We start from the raw sequence: 21,515 nt of genomic DNA on the forward strand, positions 1-21,515 counted from the left end.
TATTTCTTGACTTGGCGGTCTAAGATCCCAATTGGTATATTAAAATTAGAGAGGTTCTCATATAAGCAGTCTTACTCATAAGCAACCTTACCGGTTCAACTCATGACTCACATGATTACTAGAATGGGACTAAACTCATCAAACTCACTACACCTATTAAGGTGAGATTATCAAGAAAGCCTAATTCATAACATCAAGGACATTAGATGATACTATCTAAGAAAATTATCCCTTACATAGGGAGTAAGACCGCACAAAATCTTTGCAACATCACTTCCTTTAATTCTATGGTCGAAAAAAAGTCATCACTTTAACCTTTACACTCATTACTCAAGTTATTCTATCCAAAGGTAATTTACACTTATACTATCCTTTACAGGAGTCTACTTACACAACATCTCTAGGCATCACTTAACACAAATATACCTCAAAAATTTTAAATAAACCTTAAAACTTCATCACGACCTTATGCAAACATAACACATAACAATAAAGCAACTCATCCAAACAAAAGATTTCATTCTACCATAACAACTCTTGCCTAGCTAGCCACATTATAACAAAATCATCTCCACTTACCTTTTTCTCCCTCAATTACTGAAGCATTAGCCATTCAAGTAGTCATATCTAGATGTCCGCCGGACAAGGAATAAGAAAGAGATTTTAGGGAGTAAAGCTCTATGGCACGACAGAAGAGTAACGAAGAAAGTGAAACTTCCTAACGTCCTATAGCCTCTCTCTCATAGATGTGTTGTGACTCACACTGAATAACAAGACTCTACTAGACATGGGTATGAGACATCATAAACTTTATGCTTTGATACCATGTTTTTCACGACCGTAAAACACCCTCTAGTATTATTATAAGTGGGAAGATTGTAACTTCAAAGTGTAATTACCATTTTTCCCTACAATATTAACTAAATATTAATTTATAAAAAAATTAATTTGCTGAAACTCTCATCCCTAATTAAATCACCCAAAAACGTGTAATTGCTTCTGAACAGTCCTCCATCACTGTAAAAGTCCCTTTTTTCAACTTCATTGCTTTAATTACTAGGTATTCCAAAACCTTTTCAGATATTGTACTGATCTATATAAATGTCTCCAACAACATGTGATCACATTATTTTGTTTCTCTCATCTTGCCAAAAACAAATACATGGATCATTGCCAGGTAAAAAAACATAATCCTCTCCTTATCTATTAAAATCTGCTCGGCATTCCTTGTTTACTGTGCATGTGTTTATGTAGCTTATTTGTTTCATCTATTTGTTGTTTTTGACAAGTTATATTCCATGTACTGCCGTAGTTATATGATAATGCATTATTAGTTTGCTCCTGGCGGAAACCATTGTTATATGTTTCTAGATGTTCGAAAGCCAAGCAAACTCATACTGATTTTTTGGATTCAATAGGTGCAATAACTACTTTCATAAATTATCATGACTTGAATCCCTTAGGTGCAATAACTGCTTTCAGAAATTATCATGACTTGAATCCTTTAGGTGCAATAACTGCTTTTAAGACTGGAATTCCAGTTATTACACCTATCTGAGGCAGAGAGTGGTTTAGATATTTGTCAATTCGGTGGGAATCTTTCCAGTGAGCCGATCCCAAGATAGATAACGCTTTACGCATATTCAATTTCCTCCCTTTCCATTGAAATATGACCTTCGAGATTGTTGTGGGATACATTGAGTACCAAACCAAACCAAGTTCGATTAGTTCTTTCGAAATGACACCTTCAAAATGTTTGTTTGATATATCTCTGACTGTCATAATTGTGCTGCTGATTCTTTCTAGATCCATATTGTTTTCTTTGGTCACCAAACTCAATGAATCCTTATACACTTCATTGCTGACTATTTGTATATACGACCTCACTGAACCCTCAATTATTATGTTGCTATGTTCACTCTAAAGTAGCAGTTTCATATATTTGATGTTGCCTTTGGATAATTTAATCATTACCTTGTGGTTTCCAAATCTTTTGTAGGAAGTGAGCCACTTAATTCATTACGAGAAAGATAAAAAGTTTGCAACTTTGAAAAGAAAAACTTAGTCTTATAAGTACTTGTAGGTCCATGGAACTTGTTCAACTTTAGTATAAGGATCTGCAGCTGATCAAGAGTTCCTAGCCAAGCTATAAATGTGTCATCTATAGTGTTGTTATGCACATCAAGGATTTCTAGACCATCATAATTGACCAACGACATCTGCACAGGTCGTTCAAATTGGTTACCATTCCGGACAATGTTTCTCAATGAAGTACTCTGCGCACATAACGGTGGACTACTCCCTGTGAAATTATTACTTCTTAAGTCCAACGCCACTATATTAGTCATACTTTCCAAGCAACTTGGAATCAAATTACTGAAGTTGTTCTGTGATAAATCTAGAAATTTAAGCTTGTTCATGTAACAAATGGATGAAGGTAATGGACCCGGAAGAATGTTAAATTTAAGATCAAGATAATATAGGTTATAGTAATTAAATTCTTGTAAATGAATTATGTGAAATATTTAGGAACCGCAATGCGTCACACCTCATACTACTAAACCACTTAGGGATTTGACCCCAAATCTTATTTTTAGAAATATCCAAACATGAAAGATTCTTTACATTTATCAAGAAGTATGGAAAATTCTTTAGTTCACAAGATAATAAGTCCGAAATTGCAAGACTAGGAAAGGTGTTACTTGTTCCCTCATCAACGGTGGTTTTATTTGATGAAAGGTCAAGCCTATAAAGGTTTGTGAGATTCACAAGTGATTGAGGAAAAGAACCACTGAGTTGACTATAGCTTAAATCCAGTTGTATATATGTCCAAAAGAGTGTTGCTCGGGTGGATCTTTGGCAAAACTCCTTTGACAAGATCATTCCCACTCAATTGAGCCTTTCCAATTTTGGTAGAAGGAAAAATTTCTCAGTGAGAACACCTTACAGATTAGAATATTCAAGATCCATGTACTTTAAGGAAGAATAAATATTGACAGGTATCGGAGATGTGATGATGACAAAAGAGAGCTAGTACCTCCAGATTAGTCACGTTGTGAAGCGTTGCCTCAAATGTTCTCAGATCAAGTTGTAATCCATACTTATAAGGAGGAGAAAGATCAATTGAAACAAAATTGGAAAAGTATGAGATTTCTGTTGGGATTTTCGCACTAAAGTAAGAATGAAAAAGGTTGAGAAGCCTCAAATTCCTCAATTGGCCAATGTTATGTGGGATTGAAGAAGAATAATTGAAGTGACTGTAAGCAAGGTTTAGTGTCTGAAAATGATAAAGTTTAAAGAGGCTACTATTGGGATTAAAAGTTCCACGAAGCTGACTACAACTAAGGTCGAGTGCTATAACATGACTGGTTAACATGTCATGACAAGTGACTACATCCTAAGTACAACATTCCCTTGTGCCATTCCAAGGCTTTATTTTAGGGAAAGTAGTTGTAGCACATCTGTAACTAGGGTCTGATATAATCTCGAAGTGTTGCTTAAACTGAAGAAAATATGATGATCATAGTAGGAAGAAAAACATCTACTGATGTGTTCATTTATGGATGTCATGTCTTTATTTACTTTTCTTTCTTTTCTATTTGAATTTGTAATTTTTTCTATAAAGTTGATGTTACACCACTTAGACATTTTGTAATATTTTTCTTTATACGTAGTCAATTTCTTTTTGGATTACTAAACCTGAGTTTAGTAATTAAGATATATTAATTCTTCTGATATAATAAAAAGTTTATTTTTTATGAAGTATTGTCAAGCCTCCAACATCTTCCACAAGATTTTCATGCTATATTTGTGAAGAGTTATATTCTTATGTCAAACTTATATACAAAAGGATAATGTCAATTAGGGGACAAACGTGCAATGCATGTTCCCATGACTAGTATTATTATAAGTGGGAAGTTTCTAACTTCAAATTAAAAGACTTTTTAATCTAATGCATATTGATTGCTGCTTTTTCTCTAGTGTTTTTTGTCTTCTTTGTGAGTATCTATATATGTGGTTATATACATTTGTTGTATTAAGATTATTTGGAATAATATTATTTCCACTTAACTTTGAAGAACCGTGTGATTATGTTTTTTATTATTTGTGCAGATTCTATACGGTTAAAGTACTGATAATAAATAATTTCTTATCTTTCTTCTGCTAATAGTTTCTTTCCTTTCTCCTGGTAATCGTTATTTCATTATAGTATTATAGTTTTCATCTTTTTTTAAGGTGAAAATGTTTACACTACACCTTGTGAACTACCAAAACTTTTTTTTGTTACCTTTATATTTTCTGTTTTTATACTTATCAATTGTTTTACATTTTAAAACGCTCTAAAAAGAGTTATTATATTAATATTACATTTAATAATAAATATCACCTATAGAATAATAACATAATAGTAAATTTATATTCATTGTAGTTAAATCTACGAAGCATAATTTTCATTTTCTGGTATACCAATTTCTAAATTTTCAATTGGTGCATATGTTATATTTCTATTCTAAAAGTAGACAGATTATAAATTGAAAGTTCAATTATCAAAATGTTCATTAAAAGTTTCTGGACATTTTTATCCTTTAATCATGAACAATTTTCTTCATATTCATGTACAAAATTTTAAAGAAAAAGCATTAAAAAAATCTTTTATTTAGTTATTATAATTATTTTTATCAAATTAATTATGTGATTTTCGTATGAATTAACAATAAAAGGTCATCACAAATTTATCAAATAAAACAATACTGACAATTTAAACACTTACTACTAATTTGTTAGAGTATTTATTATTTCTATGCAAGTTACAAATTGTATTACTTATTATAAATATAAATGTAAATAATAAAGCAGGACACTTCCTTTCATATTCAAGTTAGTTTTCATTTCCTCATTCCAAAATAAGGTAAAAAAAAATTGTTTTTCTTTTTGTTACCTTTAACAGTTTTGGTATTTTTGCTCTATTACACAGTTCTTTTTTGCACTTCAGTATGTAGCTTTTCTCTAACTAATCCAATAGTGAGATTTTTGACGTGCTAATTATAAGTTTGTTTTCTTGAATACAAATTTTATGTAGTTTAAGATGTGGATAAAAATACTTATAGGTTTAGTCGGAGGCTAAATTATGTAACACTGAAAAATTACAAAATAGAGGTAAGAATCTTTTTGAGGTATTTTGTAGGAATAAAAGTTGAATCTCTTTTATCAAGCTTGAACTTTAATGATTTTGACTTGCTGATAAATGAGGCGTCAGGACGTCAAACAAAGATCGAGGAGTTTACCCTTAAAGATTTTGAGAAGAAAATGACATGTGTATACATTGTTACTGATCTTTTAGTATATTGCAGACTTATAATTTTAGTGTGGATTCAAATATAATAATTTTTCTTTATAGATTTAAAATGATTATTTTAGATGGTAGGAGATACTATGCATTAGATTTTGGATACTTATGATAAAGAAAGAGAAAGTCCATACACATATATTTTTTATAAAGAAAAAGATCCTAACTCAAAATGGAATTATCATTGTGCCCTTAATTTTCAAGTTGATGCATTATTTATTGTAAATGCAATAATGGCTAAATAATGGATAAGGAGAATATGGAATGTTGGAGTGTATTTGATTGATTAATGTATTGTTAATAAATACTATATAATGGTAATGATAATCAACCTTACATAGACTTTTCTGCTTAAAAATAAAAATTGACCATTCACATTCTTATAAATTATTAAGGGCTCACATTCAATATAAATTTTTATGTTAAAATTTTACTTATAAAAGAGTGATAAATAGAATAATTATGCTTTGTTTCATCACACTCCCAACATCAGAATAATCTTAGAAATATGACATATTTACATAAAAATATGAATCTCCTAGAGTAGTTCAAATCTCGTACTGAGGTTGATATTTATTTTCTTCCATATAAATAATTGCTTTTTAATTATATGTTATGATGGTTTAAAATGTTGATTTAGGATACTAGCTTTATAAACTTATTCCTACAATTGTATTACCAAAAAATGTTAGTTATATTCTTACACTTCAAAATGTGTATACATATTGTATTTGTGCTTAATTTGAGGTAAGATTCTTTAGAAATATTTGTAGCAACATTAATTTTGGAAATTTTCTCACAACTTATATTTTATCATGCCATGTTGTAGTTTTACAAACAGCCACATATTTGTTATTTGATTACACATTGCACCTATGTAACCAAATTTAATAATTTTTTCTAAGTTTAGGCAATCCTTAGTATTTTGTATTGAACAACTAAGTCATTTAAGTAACTTAATTATTTGTCAAATTCAATTTGTACTTTCTTTCTTAAAATTTATATTACTCTTTCCACATATTTTTGATATTAACTTATTGTTTTTTTAATAAATATGCTAGCAATATTGGACACACGTGCAACAAAGGTGCCCTAAAACTAGTAACTTACTAAAAATGAAAAACTGTAATTGGGTAAGGAAAAGACTAAACTACCCTTCAAAAATCCAGATTAGACCGTCCTTATTTGAGCAACCCAACTTCAGATTTGCATATTTCACCCGTACAAACTCTAAAAATTTTTCCTAAATTAGATTGAAACATACCTTAATCAACCTAATATTGAAGTTATGGTCGTTTTAAGTAACTCAACTTAACATACTTAACAAATTTTCTAGTTTTCAATGCTTTCCAAAAATGACTCTTCAAAATATTATCTTCTTCCTGGTTATTTAAATTAGGGAGATTTTACAATAAATGTGCTAAAAGTATCCATGGATATTATTTTTTAAAAAATATACCCATGCCATCAGTTTTGGTGATAACAAAAATCAAATTTTTCCTCATGATTTTTCCAAGTGAATATGCTTAATTTAAGTTACGAGTTATAGCTAGGTTGAGTTATTGATGAGTGTAGATTTTTTTTTAAAAAAACAAAGAATTAAAAGACCGTACAAATTAAATATAATTTCATATCATATTTTTGCTCGTTTAAAAATTAATAAGGATACTTCTGAAGAGATATCAACAAAGTTGAGTGACCTTCTCATTACAAAAGAAGAAAAACACGACTTTAGATAATTATCAATAATTGAGTCACCATTATATCATAGAAATGAGACAATCTACTATTAACGACATTATATTATATTATTTCATTTTCCTATACGGTAAATTTAATTTCCAAAACTTCCCCACCCCTCCTTCAACCCTTTATATGTTTCCCTCTAATTTTGAAACCCTTTGCAAAACTTCATATTCTCTCAAAATCTACCAATTCTTTGAAACTACCAGCTAGGTTGTACCTAAAGGGCAACATATATGTAAGGTGTCACAGAGACTCAGACTTGCAGTTATTCATGGAACATGCACATTCAAATAGTTCAGATCAAATTGTCATTAGGATCGAGGTAAGGGGCTAATGTGGGTATATAATGATTGTTTGTGTTCGTTAAGATTTGTAGAGATCGTTGATGTTCGTACTTGTTAGATTTGTAGAGGTCTGGTTAGGTTATTTCTTTTGTGTTTATATTGTCTTATTACAGGGAGACAAGGTATTGTACTTGCGATTCACCCGGCCCTTTGCGTTCAATATTAATACTTTATTTTCAGTTTCTGTTTACCTTACATGATCGGTGCATTATTTTGTACTGAATCTCCTTGCCGAGGTGAGCTACATTCATGCCTGCATGTCTTGAGTGGCAACCAGACAAGCATGTCCAGTAGCATAGCTTCCTATCCAACTGATTGGTTCAGTAATTTTTTACGAGGTGTTTCAAAGTTGTAGAGTTTTGCTTATTTTGTTGTTTATAGATTTTAGGTATGCTAGGGCCTTATCCCATCAATATTTTATATTCATAGAGGTTTGTAGACTAGCGTATTAGGTTGTATAGCTATGTTGTTACCATGTTGGCCTTGCTTTGTGGTTGGGTGATGTTTAATAACATCTTGACTTATGATTAGTCACATACCTGTTTTCAGCTTCTGTATAGAGAACATGGTGGCTTTGATGGCCCACATAGAGTGTTTGCTTGGCATCGATGGCAAATCATGCTTTTAAACTAGCTGGTTAATGCTTTACATAAACTTTTAGGAGTATTTCTTTTCTTTGTAGAGATGTGGAATGAGGCCTTTGCGCGGCTACCAATGCTCAATTATAAAGTGGTTAACAAGGTCGGCTTAGGCCTATTTTTTGGCATTAGGTGATAGTTGTGGCCCTCAAGTTTGGGGTATGAAAACTAGCATTACGCACAAGAAAGTTTATCTAAATTCTTATAGACTCCACTCTAGTGCCCGAGATTTGTTTGAAAACTCGTGCACATACTCAAACTATATTACCCCACAAGATTGATCACTCCAAACTCAATGGAGATACAAAAAATTGTCAATGGAGGTAGTCTTAACAAAAAGTGGGTCGCATACCCAAGGCTCTATTGAAGCCAAAAGCCACAAGGTTGTTTGAAATGAGTTAGAATCATGGGACCCAAACGTAACGTTCTACTAGACCAAAATCAATGTTCAGGAGCTAACAGAAACACCGAAATTGCATTCTGAGACTATTTATCTACACTTGACCAAAGTTAACTGTGCAAGTTTCAAAAGCACAAAAATACAAAAACTCGCAAAAAAATGAACAATCAGGTGACCAACTGTTAGTCTTGTAAGTCATAAATGACTTGGGGTCACAATGAAAAAACCTTAAATGTAAAAGTATATCAATGTAACGACCTGTTTAGTCATTTTGAACAGCAGATTTTATTTCTGGAAAAACAGGCTGAGGCGACGGACCATACGACGGATCGTCATGGGCACGACGGACCGTCGCAGGGTCTCGTTTCAAAACACTTAGAAAAATCTGAAATTGGGTACTGAAAATCGACTCTCTGAACTTCGTAACTAAATGGTAGGACGGACCGTCACATGTGTGACAGACCGTCACAGACTTTTTGGTGGAAATTGAGTCTCTGAATCTTGCGACGACCTGCAGGACGGACCGTCGCAGGCACGACGGGCCGTCGCAGGTTGCGTAATTCCAGTCTGAGTCGAATTTCCTTAATTGTTTGAAGGGACGTTTTTGACTATTCCTGCTTTAATTATATAGTTAGTGGGTTAATGTTAATAAGTCTAATTACTTGGGGGTTAAAAGAGGTAACCTTAAGTTAATTAGTGGGTTATTATTGCCATCTTTTATTCTTAATTATATGCTAATTAGGGTAAAAGAAAGAGGGTTTTGAATAAAGAAAATAGAAAGAACAAGAGAAAGAGAGAGAGAGTCGAACGAGAAACGAAGAGAAACAAAGCTTGGGAAATTGCTTGCTTGATCACTAATCTTCGGTGGAGGTAGGTTATGGTTTCTCTTACGATATTCGCAGTAAACTCTTAATAGCCAATGATATGTATTTATAATATTGTAAACCCTGCTATGTGCTTAATTGTATGCTTGCATGAATGTAATTATATAATTGTGATTATATAAGCATGATGAAGTTATTGAATTCCAAATCTTGAAAAACCTTAATCTTTTTGTTAATGATGAGGCCTTGGTTTAAAGGAAGGCGTGATGAACTAAAATAATGAGATTGATGATGCCTTGGTAAGAAAGAAGGCTTGATGAATTGATAGAAGGAGATTAGGGGATCGGGTGTCACGAACCGACACGTAGATTTAGGGGATCAGGTGTCACGAACCGACACATAGATTTAGGGGATCGGGTGTCACGAACCGACATGTAGGTTTAGGGGATCGGGTGTCATGAACCGACATGTAGATTTAGGGGATCGGGTGTCACGAATCGACACATAGATTTAGGGGATCGGGTGTCACGAACTGGCACGTAGATTTAGGGGATCGGAGTGTCACGTTCCGACACATAGAAGTAGGGGATTGGACTGTCATGTACCGACACAAGAGGATTAAGGAATATGAGGGAGCGGAGTGTCACGTACCGATACAAGAGAAATAAAGATAATGAATCTTGAAAGATGTTAATATACTCAATCTAATGAACATAATTCCCAAATGAGTATGATATTGAGGCTTGAGTCCTCATGTGTGAACTTGACGGTAATTGTTAATGATATAGTACTTGCTGTTGCTACATGTTGTGTATCATAGTTGATTTTACGATATTACTTGGTATATATTGACTTCTATTTTGAGTTGGCCGATGATATCTAGTCAGTACCCGTGTTTTGTACTGACCCCTACTTTTATGTTTTCTTCTTGTTTATTTGTGGAGTGCAGCAAACGTGCCGTCATCTTCGACTCAACAGTAACTTTAGCCAAGTCTTCATTACTCCGGATGTCTGGGTGAGCTAATGCTTCTAGCTTGGAGTGGATCTTTCTTTTCATGTCTTGATGCCTTGAAGTTCCGGCATGGACTAGCTTTTATGTATTTTTAGCTTCTTAGAAACTCTTAGATGTAGTAATTTGAAGTAGATGTTTTTGTGATGATGACTTCCAGATTTTGGGAAATAATAGTTATTGAATTTGTTTTTATTAATGAGTTTAAGTCTTCCGCATTACTTTATGTTGATATTACATTGAAATGTTAAGGTTTAGATTGGTTGGTTCACTCACATAGGAGGGTAAGTGTGGGTGCCAGTCGCGGCTCGGTTTTGGGTCGTGACAAACTTGGTATCAGAGCATTAGGTTCGTTGGTCTCATCACACAAGAACGAGTCTAGTAGAGTCTTAAGGAACGGTAGGGGGACGCCTTTACTTTTCTTTGAGAGGCTATAAGACTTTAGGAAAATTCAATTCTTTCATTCTTTCTTTCGTGCTATTACTTGGGTCCAATTGGTATCTAGGTGATACAAATTGGTATCTGACCATCTTCACTCTATTTCGCAGATGGTTAGAACTAGAGCAACGACTGCGCCAACATCAACATCGGCAAGAAAAAAAGCATCTAAGCCAGCTACTGGGGCTGTAGCTCGAGGAAGAGCAACGGCAAGAGGCCGTGGTAGAGGTCGTGGGAGGACGTCCTCTAGAGGAAGAGGACGAGCACCTAGCCCATCTGATACTAGGGCAGTGACTCCTCCACCGACTGAAGAAGTAGTAAGAGAGGGTGAGGAAGGGGAAAATGAACAAGTTAAAAATGAGGAATTGCCACCCCAACCTACCCCAGAGATGATCAATCAGGTTCTCGCTTATCTTAGTGGGTTGTCTGATCAGGGTCAGGCACCTCCAGTGTTTTCTGCAACAACACCTCCAGTTTCAGAGGTACAACATGCAGCCACTATGGCTCCTCGTATGGATGCCTCATTGGACATAGGCACGTTTCCACGTCTGACTACTGGGCCTATAATGACAAATGATCAGCATGAACTTTTCAGTAAGTTCTTGAAATTGAAACCTCCAGTCTTCAAGGGTTCTGAATCTGAGGATGCTTACGATTTTCTGGTTGACTGTCATGAGCTACTACACAAGATGTGTATAGTAGAACGGTGTGGTGTTGAGTTCGTGAGTTACCAATTCAAAGGGAACGCCAAAATGTGGTGGCGGTCACATGTTGAGTGTCAACCAACGGAGGCACCACCTATGACTTGGGCCTCATTCTCTAGCTTGTTTATGGAGAAGTATATCCCCCGGACTTTGAGGGATAGGAAAAGGGATGAGTTCTTGAGCCTAGAGCAAGGTAGGATGTCGGTCAATGCATATGAGGCTAAGTTTCGTGCACTATCCAGATATGCCACCCAACTTTGTTTCAGTCCACAAGAGCGGATTCGTCGTTTTGGGAAGGGGTTGAGGTCAGAGTTGCGGATTTCAGCCTTACAGGTAGCGGCTACGGCAAAATCCTTCCAAGAAGTGGTAGATTTCGTGGTAGAGGTGGAAGGAGTGAATCCAGATGAATTCACCATGGCATCGACATCAAAGAGGTTTCGAAAGGGGGGTGAGTTTAATGGTTCTTATTCTAGAGGACAGGGTTCCGGAGGTTAGTCAGTTCGACCCATTCAGTCTTCACTACAGACTGTAGTTGGGGGTCCACCTCAGACCGGTCAACACTTCTCTGAGAGACCTATGCTTGACTCTAGATAGTGTTATGGATGTGGGGAGACTGGGCATATTAGGAGGAATTGTCCCAAACAGAGTTATAGACCCCCAATAGCTAGAGGTAGAGGTGGTCATGGTAGAGGCTGTTATTCTGGAGGACGTGGTAGTCGAGGTAATGGTGGTCACCAGAACGGCCGGGGTGATGGGTAAACTGGAGCCACTACATCAAAACATGGTAGGGGCAACGGACAAACAAACGATAGGGACCATTGTTACGCTTTCCCTGGGCGGTCTGAAGCGGAGGCATCTGATGCTACCATCACAGGTAATCTTCTGGTTTATGATTGCATGGCTTCTGTATTGTCTGATCCTGGATCCACATTTTCTTATGTATCTTCCTCATTTGCTAATGGTCTAAATTTACATTGTGAATTACTTGATATGCCTATTCATGTTTCTACTCCGGTGGGTGAGTCTGTGGTAGTTGAAAAGGTATATAGGTCTTGTTTGGTGAACTTTGTGGGGAGCAACACTTATGTAGATTTGGTTATCTTAGAAATGGATGATTTTGATGTAATTCTGGGTATGACTTGGCTTTCTCCGCAATTTGCGATCTTGGATTGTAATGCTAAAACGGTGACGTTAGCCAAGCCTGGGACAGATCCGTTAGTGTGGGAGGGTGACTACACTTCCAATCCGGTGCGTATCATCTCCTTTCTTCGTGCTAAGAAAATGGTTAGTAAAGGGTGTTTAGCTTTCTTGGCACATCTCAAGGATGACACTACCCAAGTACCTTCGACTGAGTCGGTTTTGGTGGTCCGTGAGTTTCTGGATGTGTTCCCTGCAGACCTTCCTGGTATGCCACCAGATAGGGATATTGACTTCTGTATTGATCTTTAACCGGGTACTCTCCCCATTTCTATACCCCCTTATAGAATGGCTCCCGCGGAGTTAAGAGAGTTAAAAGCACAACTTCAAGAGTTGTTGAGCAAAGGCTTCATTAGACCAAGTGCATCTCCTTGGGGTGCTCCGATTTTGTTTGTAAAGAAGAAGGATGGGAGTTTTCGGATGTGCATAGACTACCGGCAGTTGAACAAGGTAACCATAAAGAACAAGTATCCTCTTCCTCGGATTGATGACTTGTTCGATCAGTTACAAGGTGCTTGTGTCTTCTCTAAGATTGACTTGAGATCCGGTTATCATCAATTGAAAATACGGGCAACGGATGTGCCAAAGACTGCTTTTAGAACCAGGTATGGGCATTACGAATTTGTAGTGATGTCTTTTGGTCTTACGAATGCCCCTGCTGCATTCATGAGTTTGATGAACGGGATTTTTAAACCATATTTGGATCTCTTTGTGATCGTATTCATTGACGATATACTGATATACTCTAAAAGTAAGGAGGAACATGAGGAGCATTTAAGAATGGTATTGGAAATGTTGAGGGAGAAAAAGCTTTATGCCAAGTTCTCTAAGTGTGAGTTTTGGCTAGATGCAGTGTCCTTCTTGGGGCACGTGGTTTCTAAGGATGGAGTGATGGTGGATCCTTCTAAGATTGAGACAGTGAAGAATTGGGTAAGACCTACTAATGTGTCAGAAATAAGGAGCTTTGTTGGGTTAGCTAGCTACTACCGCCGATTTGTCAAGGGATTCTCTTCTATTGCTTCCCAACTGACGAACTTGACTAAGCAAAATGTTCCATTTGTATGGTCGGATGAGTGTGAGGAAAGCTTTCAGAAGCTCAAGACTCTGTTGACTACTGCACCAATTCTCACCTTGCCAGAGGAAGGTAAGAATTTCATTGTCTATTGTGATATATCCTATTCGGGTTTGGGTGCAGTGCTAATGCAAGAGAAGAATGTGATTGCTTATGCTTCAAGACAATTAAAAGTGCATGAACGTAACTATCCAACTCATGATTTGGAATTGGCCGTGGTAGTGTTTGCATTAAAGCAATAGAGACACTATTTATATGGGGTTAAGTGTGAGGTCTATACGGATCATCGTAGCCTACAGTATGTCTTTACTCAGAAAGATTTGAACTTGAGACAGAGGAGATGGATGGAACTACTGAAGGACTACGACATCACTATTTTGTATCATCCGGGGAAGGCGAATGCTGTAGCGGATGCTTTAAGTAGAAAGGCGGGAAGCATGGGAAGTCTAGCTTACTTGCAAGCTTCTAGACGCCTATTGGCTAGAGAAGTTCAGATTCTGGCTAACGACCTTATGAGATTAGAAGTAAATGAGAAGGGAGGATTTTTAGCTTGTGTGGAGGCAAGATCCTCCTTCCTTGACAAGATTAAGGGAAAGCAGTTTAATGATGAAAAATTGATCCAGATCCGAGATAAAGTGTTACAAGGACAGGCTAAAGAAGCGACAATCGATGAGGAAGGTGTTTTGAGGATTAAGGGAAGGGTATGTGTACCCCGCGTCGATGATTTGATCCACACTATTCTGACAGAGGCTCATAGTTCAAGGTATTCGATACATCCGGGTGCAACCAGGATGTACCGTGACCTAAAGCAACACTTTTGGTGGAGTAGAATGAAGCGTGATATTGTGGATTTTATTGCCAAATTTCCAAACCATCAACAAGTAAATTATGAACACCAAAGGCCCGGAGGAACACTTCAGAGAATGCCATTCCTGAATGGAAGAGGGAAAGGATTGCAATGGATTTCGTGGTTGGTCTTCCAATGACATTGGGAAAGTTTGATTCTATTTGGGTAATTGTTGATAGGTTAACTAAGTCTGCTCACTTCATTCCGGTCAACGTTACTTACAATGCAGAGAAGTTAGCCAAACTTTACATCTCGGAAGTGGTGCGGTTGCATGGGGTTCCACTCTCCATTATATCAGATAGAGGTACGCAGTTTACTTCTAAGTTTTGGAAAACATTGCATGCGGAATTAGGTACTAGGTTGGACCTTAGTACTACGTTCCATCCTCAGACCGATAGTCAGTCTGAGCGAACGATTCAAGTGTTGGAGGATATGCTTCGTGCATGTGTGATAGAATTTGGTGATCAGTGGGATAGCTTCTTACCCTTAGCAGAATTCTCCTACAACAATAGCTATCACTCAAGCATTGATATGGCCCCATTTTAGGCACTATATGGGAGAAAATGTAGGTCTCCCATTGGGTGGTTTGATGCATTTGAAGTTAGGCCTTGGGGTACTGACCTTTTGAGGGAATCGTTAGATAAAGTGAAATCTATTCAAAAAAAGCTTCTAGCGGCGCAAAGTAGACAGAAGGAGTATGCAGATCGGAAGGTTAGAGACTTGGAGTTTATGGAGGGTGAACAAGTCTTGTTTAAGGTTTCGCCAATGAAAGGGGTGATGCGGTTTGGTAAGCGAGGTAAACTTAGCCCAATGTATATTGGTCCATTTGAAGTACTTAAGCGAGTAGGGGAGGTGGCTTATGAGTTAGCCTTGCCTCCAGGGCTGTCCAGAGTGCATCCGGTATTCCATGTGTCGATGTTGAAAAGATACCATGGGGATGGAAACTACATTATCCGTTGGGATTCAGTTTTGCTTGATGAGAACATGTCTTATGAGGAGGAACCTGTTGCCGTTCTAGATAGAGAAATTCGCAAGTTGAGATCAAGGGAGATTGCATCCATCAAACTTCAATGGAAGAATCGATCTGTGAAGAAGCCACTTGGGAGAAGGAGGCAGATATGCGAGAAAGATACCCATATCTGTTTACAGATTCAGGTACTCCTTTTCGCCCTTGTTTTCCTTCTTGTGATCGTTCGGGGACGAATGATGGGTAAATTGGTATCTATTGTAACGACCTGTTTAGTCGTTTTGAACAGCAGATTTTATTTCTGGAAAAACAGGTTGAGGCGACGGACCGTCATGGGCACGACGGACCGTCGCAGGGTCTCGTTTCAAAACACTTAGAAAATCTAAAATTGGGTACTGAAAATCAACTCTCTAAACTTCGTAACGAAATGGCAGGACGGACCGTCACATGTGTGACGGACCGTCACATGTGTGACGAACCGTCACAGACTTTTTGGTGGAAATTGAGTCTCTGAATCTTGCGACGACCTGCAGGACGGACTGTCGTAGGTTGCGTAATCCCAGTCTGAGTCAGATTTTCTTAATTATTTTAAGGGACGTTTTTGACTATTCCTGCTTTAATTATATAGTTAGTGGGTTAATGTTAATAAGTCTAATTACTTGGGGGTTAAAAGAGGTAACCTTAAGTTAATTAGTGGGTTATTATTGCCATCTTTATTCTTAATTATATGCTTATTAGGGTAAAAGAAAGAGAGATTTGAATAAATAAACTAGAAAGAACAAGAGAAAGAGAGAGAGAGAGTCGAACGAGAAACGAAGAGAAACAAAGCTTGGGAAATTGCTTGCTTGATCACTAATTTTCGGTGGAGGTAGGTTATGGTTTCTCTTACGATATTCGTAGTAAACTCTTAATAGGGAATGATATGTATTGATAATATTGTAAACCCTGCTATGTGCTTAATTCTATGCTTGCATGAATACAATTATATAATTGTGATTATATAAGCATGATGAAGTTATTGAATCCCAAATCTTGCAAAACCCTAATCTCTTTGTTAATGATGAGGCCTTGGTATAAAGAAAGGCTTGATGAACTAAAATAATGAGATTGATGATGCCTTGGTAAGAAAGAAGGCTTGATGAATTGATAGAAGGAGATTAGGGGATCGGGTGTCACGAACCGACACGTAGATTTAGGGGATCGAGTGTCACGAACCGACACATAGATTTAGGGGATCGGGTGTCCCGAATCGACACGTAGATTTAGGGGATCGGGTGTCACGAACCGACACGTAGATTTAGGGGATTGGGTGTCACGAACCAACACGTAGATTTAAGGGATCGTAGTGTCACGTTCCGACACATAGTAGTAGGGGATCGGAGTGTCACGTATCGATACAAGAGGATTAAGGAATATGAGGGAGTGGAGTGTCACGTACCGACACAAGAGAAATAAAGATAATGAATCTTGAAAGATGTTAATATACTCAATCTAATGAACATAATTCCCAAATGAGTATGGTATTGAGGCTTGAGTCCTCATGTGTGAACTTGACGGTAATTGTTAATGATATAGTACTTGCTGTTGCTACATGTTGAGTGTCGTAGTTGATTTTACGATATTACTTGGTATATATTGACTTCTATTTTGAGTTGGCCGATGATATCTACTTAGTACCCGTGTTTTGTACTGACCCCTAATTTTATGTTTTCTTCTTGTTTATTTGTGGAGTGCAGCAAACGTGCTGTCATCTTCGACTCAACAGTAACTCTAGCCAAGTCTTCATTACTCCGGATATTACGGTGAGCTAATGCTTCTAGCTTGGATTGGATCTTTCTCTTCATGTCTTGATGCCTTGAAGTTCCGGCATGGACTAGCTTTTATGTATTTTTAGCTTCTTAGAAACTCTTATATGTAGTAATTTGAAGTAGATGTTATTGTGATGATGACTTCCAGATTTTGGGAAATAATAGTTATTGAATTGGTTTTTATTAATGAGTTTAAGTCTTCCGCATTACTTTATGTTGATATTACATTGAAATGTTAAGGTTTAGATTGGTTGGTTTGCTCACATAAAAGGGTAACTGTGGGTGCCAGTCGCGGCTCGGTTTTGGGTCGTGACAATCAAACAAAAAAGAAAATAACCTAGTGGATAGTTACAATGTCAAGGTATTTGAGTGTTTCTATTATATATATGTATATAAAAAATTTATTAAGTACCAATATCATAAAGTAATAGTTGGTGATATATCAAAACCAATAGAGAAATAAGATTTTATAGCAGAATTCTTTTTTTTATCATGGAAAATATCTTGCAAGATTTCAGTCTCACTGATTAGCAAAGATTGGGATATAAGTTAGTGTAATTTATTCAAAAAAAAATTCTACAGAATATATTGCAGTAAAATTAATTCAGTAAATTGAATGTTAAATTTGTATTTCGAGTCACTCTTGAGAAAATACTAATCTAGCTGCTTTCACAACCTACAAAAGTCAAATTCATGATGACACACAACCCGAGAACCCTCAATTGTTGTTAGCCAAAAGAAAAACATATATGAAATCCAATGAAAAACAATAAAGAAGTTTCCAAAGCATGGTAGCATAAGTATAAAGATCATCTAATACATTTCTAGATTCTAAAAATATATTATGTCTTTGAAAGGAACTTAAAGAATATAAATGATAGATTGAGACCAACGGTGATCCAAAAATTAGGATCTACATCATAAAGGATAAAGATGGGGGGGGATGCAATACATTTGTACTCAGTAGGTTAGACTGATGAAGTATAGCCAACTAAGAAGCGTTAAAAAATAAACTATGCAAAACTTTCACCTGCACGCACAATGTTCCATCCCGACATCAGTGTCGCCAATTGTATAATAACGGCGCAAATAAAGTAAACACACCAAGGAACAAATAATACTCAAGTCAATGTATGAGAAAGCTACATCACATAAAAAAAAGTAGGAAAATGACATGCAATTAGATGATGGAATGATGTAGTGGAACAAGGTGAAAGTCAAGTGGGGGTGGGGGTGAATTAAATTGCTTAAGTGGACTTTATGTGTGAGAAAGTTGGCTCACTGCAGATTAGTATAACATTATAAGGTAAGAGTATATACAGTAAGTAAAAATAATTAGAGAGTTTATATACTTGTTCGGAACACTGATGTGGTGACTATTTTCAGTCTACTTGGGTTAGAAGAGTTTTCTTAAGAGCTTTTTGAGAAACTTGGGTTTTACAAAGAGTTACAACTAAGAGCCTTGTATGATATGAAAATCAGATCTTCTACTTTGACATAATCTCCACTTGTATAACCTACACTCAAATATTTCTTTTTCTTTTCTTGTTTCAATTGTGTACCGAAAAGAATACAGTGTTTCTATGAAAGATAAAAGAAGACAATAGTACAAATTCAAGTGAGGTACATAATGAACAACAAAGGCTAGGAGAAGATTATGTATTGTTTGAGGATGACTCTTTTTATGGAATAACCCAGGGATATTTTAAATAAAGAATCTGAGTTGAGTCATTTATTTTGGTCGATTGATTTATATTTAGATATGTGAATGGGAAAATCGAACCATTCCTTCTTGTAATATTGATTCTTTTCCTTTTCCTGAAGATCTTTGTGTAATCTTATTGCGTTTCTGATTTGATTTTCTATGTTCCAGAATCCTAGTCAGACGCTAGGATTGTTGTGACCATGATTTTGTATCCCTTGAATGGAAGCCTTATTTTGTTGTATTGCTTCAGGAAGTGCATATTAGTTTCTTCCTTTTCTGATAGTACATTGATGTCCTTTCTTTTTTAATTATCTTCATGCAATTTATCAACATATAGGATAATTATTTCCATATAAAAAATAATCAATATATGAGGCTATCATTTTCCTTTTTTTTGATAATGACAAATAATTCACAATTTAGCATAAACTCTAAAGAGAGAATGAAACAATTTCTGATATGTGTCTTTAGGAGTTTTCCAAGAGAATTATATAGCTCCCACTAGTTGTAGGTTGAATGATTCCTCTATCTTTGTTGTGTCTTGTCTAAGAAATTGTTTGGACATGTTCTCTTTTTTTGGCATAATAAAGAGAGGGGGGGGGGGAGAGAGATAGAGATAGATAGAGAGAGTAGAAAAATATTGCAATTAACTAGAACAATCAGTAACACATAAAAACCAGATCAGTAGGAAGGCAGAGTACCTTAAATATACAACCCAAAAAGATAAAAAGGGGATAGACTCCATAGCAATATTGTTCTAGAGTAGCAAAAGGATAGGCAAAGAGTGGAGCTCTATTAATCACCAGAATGTATTTCAGGGTGTTGATAATTTTTCTACATAATGAATAGTAGGATATTTCAACACTTTTAGAGAGGTTGGGTAAATATCTAGACAGAAATGACAAGTTTATTGTTAGAGCAGCTAACTCTACCTTTAAGTGAGTCAACTTGGTTGATTTACAAGTTGACCATGGAGATGCCTTCCTTTTTTATACCAATCATTGGGGTAAGATACTTTTCAACATCCGTACTAGTGTCCTTCTGAATGTGAAAGTGCTTTTCAACCACATCTTGGAATTATCCAGTCCCCATCCCACAAGAAGAATGTGAGTTTTGAGTTCATCTATGTCTTGTAGCAATAGAGCAGTTGACTCTACAAATATTTTAGTAGTGTTGAAAGTCTCAGCCTTCGCGTTGACATAATCTTTTTAACCCATCTGGTACCCACTTGAAAATATCCCATACTTGAGAAATTACGAGAATCATAAGTGGTATTGATCTCAACAAGTGCGAACATGGAGAGGTCAACCAGTTGATCAACCAAAATTCAAGAGATGAGAAATTTATTTGGAAGACTCACGAAGGTATTGGAGTTCTCAACAATTCTTGGATAGTACTCTTTGACCCGGGTCTCCTAGGTAATGCAATATTATTTGAGAAGACAATAGAGCATGAATACATCCCTAGTAGAGATACTTAGAGAACCTTTTCTGGGAGAAGATTGGTGGCAATGATGTGCACCAAAATGTGATGTTCAAATCATAGCGACAATGGACCAACGTAAAATTAGACAACACCGGGTTCATCCATGACTATTTTAGAACCTTAAAGGGACACCTCAAGTTCAGCAGGCCGACACCAGTCATGTAAAGAAGTACACTAGAGAACTTGGTACTAAAAACATCCTCGAATAACAGATCATTAACAATAATACAAATAATAATAACAAGAGATTCCGACTCACCACTTCCACTAGAAGTGAAAAGAATTGCATAAAACAAATGAACAACCTCTTGAAACAAATCTAAACCACATATACCAAACAATTAGAGAGCTTTGAGAAACAAGCTTACCAAATAGTGGGAATCCCGTAACTAACTTAGATTGATAACTCTATCAGGAACAATGGGTCGAGACTTGAAGTTTTAATACTTGTTTTTCTTTTAATCTCCCCAAACCTTTGCATGTCTACATGTGAGAGAGATACAGAGGTATTAGGGGGAGGTTTCTTCAGATTCTTCTTCTTTTTTCACAGAGGAGGCCTTCCATTTGAATGAAGGAGAAGGAGATACTAAAGAGTTGTCTGAAGAATCGAAGGAAGACAGAATGTTTATTTCGAGGGAGACCGAAGTGTTATGATTGGAGTTTTTTAGTGAAGCCACCGAGTGAGCTCTTTTTATGATTTGGATGAAGAATGAAGTGTAAACGAAGAAGTTAAATAGATACAAGGGGAATGAGAAGGGTTTATAAGAAGAAAATTGGGCTATAAAAGTGTGATAAGATGAAAAAGAATGGGTTTTATGGAGAAGAGGGACGGACGGAGCAAAATAATTATTACGGAAGCAGAAAGCGAAAGGATAGGAATTTATAACAACATAGAAAGGGAAAAACATAAAAACAAAAGGTAAGTAAATCACATTAATGAATAGAAGTCATACTGAGACAATCTTGGAGAAATGAAAATCTTTT

At 36.1% G+C, this 21,515-nt stretch overlaps 1 pseudogene; it reads right to left on the bottom strand.

Annotated features, from left to right (window-relative positions):
• Positions 1-1,633: 1,633 nt before the first annotated feature.
• Positions 1,634-8,043, bottom strand: LOC138338830 (receptor-like protein 11; annotated as a pseudogene).
• Positions 8,044-21,515: the final 13,472 nt, after the last annotated feature.

This window comes from Solanum lycopersicum, chromosome 10 (assembly GCF_036512215.1).
Source record: "Solanum lycopersicum chromosome 10, SLM_r2.1".
Lineage (NCBI taxonomy): Eukaryota > Viridiplantae > Streptophyta > Magnoliopsida > Solanales > Solanaceae > Solanum > Solanum lycopersicum.